Source organism: Prinia subflava, unplaced genomic scaffold (genome assembly GCF_021018805.1).
Source record: "Prinia subflava isolate CZ2003 ecotype Zambia unplaced genomic scaffold, Cam_Psub_1.2 scaffold_98_NEW, whole genome shotgun sequence".
Classification (NCBI taxonomy): domain Eukaryota; kingdom Metazoa; phylum Chordata; class Aves; order Passeriformes; family Cisticolidae; genus Prinia; species Prinia subflava.
In genome coordinates, this window is record NW_026961105.1 from 113,576 (window position 1) to 116,543 (window position 2,968).

Consider the following 2,968-nt stretch of genomic DNA (forward strand, 5'->3'; position numbering starts at 1 on the left):
CGCAATTTTTCTCTGAGCACTGTTAGAGTAGCAACAGGGTCCAACCCTCCCAGCAGATGCAGACCTGTGTGCAACAGGTAGTGACCATCATGGAGAGATGGGAAAAGCAAGAGAAAATGATGTGTCATGACCCCTTCCCATGGCAGCCCTTGGGCGTGTGGGCAAGAAGTACGAGACTGATGCCCATTTCCGGACAACTTGGACAAAAAGAAACCCACAGGAATGACACAGGTCAACACATTTGTCCACAGAAGATGCTGCCACACAATGTTCTGAGCATTCTAAATACACTCAGCATTGGTTTTACTCAGGAACTGCACTAATGTCTAATCTCAGCGTTTACAGAAATGACCGTTCATGTAGGAAAGCATGCAGAATTAGGCAGGAAATGAAAAGGCAGAAGTTCAGGAAACCAGGACACAGCCCCTGCCATTAGTCGGGATAGTGCACTTTGTGGCATGAGCTGGTCACAAAATTATGACTCTCACATAGGTACCACTTAGTCTGAGGCAGGGCAGGAGTGCTATAAAAGGCAGCCCAAGTCTCTGCTCCCTCATTCACTTCTCTCACCTCCTTCTCTCAGGAATCAGGTGAGTGGGAAGCCTCTTCTCCTGCTGCTGCTTCACGTCCAGCTCTTTCCCTGCTGCAGGTCTCAGCTGAGAGGGGCTGTCCTAGCACAGGCCTGGGAGCTGCTTCTGCTGGGAGAGGCAAGGGGAGAGCAGGTGTTGTGCAGACAGAGAGAGGCTGGCACTTGGCTGAGGTGGCTCCTGGCCTTGGAGCTGGGCAGTGCAGTGTGGGCCAGGAGGTGCCTTGGCTGCAGAGGATTTGGGTTCAGCACTGCTTCCTGATGTGTCCTCACCTTCTGCTTGTCCCTGCCCTCTGTGCCAGGTGCACCTGTGACCCCGAGCCATGTCCTGCTGCAAGCCCTGTGACCCTTGCTGCCAGCCCTGCGGCCCCTGCCCGCTGGCCAGCAGCTGCAATGAGTGCTGTGTCAGGCAGTGCCAGAGCTCCCACGTCGTCATCGAGCCGCCTGCTGTGCTGGTGACCCTGCCCGGCCCCGTCCTCAGCTCCTTCCCACAGAACACTGCCGTGGGATCCTCCACCTCTGCTGCTGTTGGCAACATCCTCAGCTGTGGAGGAGTGCCCATCAGCTCTGGCAGCTTTGACATCTCCTGCATCACCAACTGCTATGGTGGCAGCAGATGCCGGCCCTGCTAAATCTGCTGGCAACATCCTCAGGCAACAATCTCCAAGACCTCACAACAAGGCTATGTCCAGGAGATAGAGCTTTGGGATATTGTATTTACAGCTTGGGACCATCACTTCTTTCTTCTACCTGCCTCTCCCTTTCTGTCCCTCTCTCGCCAGGCCAGTCTAGTGTGGACCTGTGGCCCTCCTGTCCTCTGCAGGGCATTCTAAAGAACACCAGATGGGAGCCCCATCCTAGTTGCTGCTCCTGGTGCTCTCTGTCAGCCATCTCCTTTTCTTCTTTCAACTTAATAAAACTGTGCTGCATTCAAGCTTCGGCCTCTGAGTTATCAGTTGTTCTGTGGTAATTTCTCCAGCAGTCTGCTCAGGAAAAAGATGCAGAAAGCAATGGGTGGGGCTCGCTGCAGAGGATTTGACTTTGTGCCCTTCTCCATTGGGGCTGATGAAGAACATCCCTGGCTACTAAGAAACCAAAGGCCTTGACTGGAGCCTTTCGCTCCTAAGGAGAGGGGTTGGGATACAACACCTGGGGAAAGCCCACAGCCTCATCTCTTCCTACCCTGCCTTCATTTCCTGGCCTAGGCTCGGTGGCCAGCACACCTGGCAACAAGCAGATGAGATCCAAAGCTCACACAGCCCCTCAGCACTTGACAGGGCCCAGCTGCTGCCCAGACACACAGGGCTGAGGGCAGTCCCAAGGCAGGAGTGGTAACACACTGCATCTGTGCACTGGAGTCTCTACCCCTGTAGACCCAACACCTCCAAAAGGATCAAAACTTCTGTTCCAGGTGTCCATCTTCCCTGTGCCAATGACTTGGGGTTTCACGGCTAATGGAACTATTTCGGAATCTTTTCAGTTCTGCTTGAAAATTTATGTTTAGCCCTTGGTATCCAGTCCCAGGCAATGCTCCAAATATCATTCCCTGGGTATCCATGTTCTCCTGGGTGCAGAAAGTGAATTGCTGAAGGCAGTGCAGGGCTCCAAGTAGCAAATCAGGCTCACAGCATTCTGGTATCCATATGAGCTTCCACACATGCTGCTGCTGCCTAAATCTCTTGGCAGAGACACCAGCTTTGTCCATCTCACAAGCTGCTGGCACACCTTGCTCTATCCTAAAACCAAGGCTTCACCTGCTCCTAGTGAGACCTGGTGCCCAAGCACAGCTCTCAGTGTCCAGAACCAAACCATCTGCAGTTCCACTTCACTTTCTGTGTGTGACCCTCATGGGGAACACCTCCACATGGATCCTTCTGGGACCCACCATATGAAAAGGAGTATAAGCTACCAGAGAGTGGCCAAAGGAGGCCACGAGGATGGGGAAGGGTTTGGGGAGGGGGCCCATACGAGGAGATGCTGAGGTCACTAGGCCCATTCAGGCAGGAGAAGATGAGACTGAGGTCAGACCTCACTATGATCTTTGACATCCTCCTGACGGGCAGGACAGGGGCAGGAACCAAACTCTTCCCTCTCATGACCAGTGATAAACCTTGAAGAAATGGCTGGAGCTGAGTTGAGGGAGGTTTCAGTTGGATATCAGCCAAAGGTTCTTCACCCAGCGGGTATTTGGTGGTTGAGCACTGGAACAGGCTCCCCAGGGAAGTGGGCTCAGCACTAAACCTGACAGAGCTCCAGAAGTGTTTGGACAACACTCTCAGGTACTTGGGGGGAGACTTGGGAAGCCCAGTGCAGGGCCAGGAGTTGGACTTGATGCTCCTGATGTGTCACTTCCAACTCAGCATCTCCTCTGATTCTAGGATT

At 53.4% G+C, this 2,968-nt stretch overlaps 1 pseudogene; it reads left to right on the forward strand.

Moving 5' to 3' along the window:
- Positions 1-458: 458 nt before the first annotated feature.
- On the forward strand, positions 459-1,218 carry LOC134546503 (feather keratin Cos2-2-like; annotated as a pseudogene).
- Positions 1,219-2,968: the final 1,750 nt, after the last annotated feature.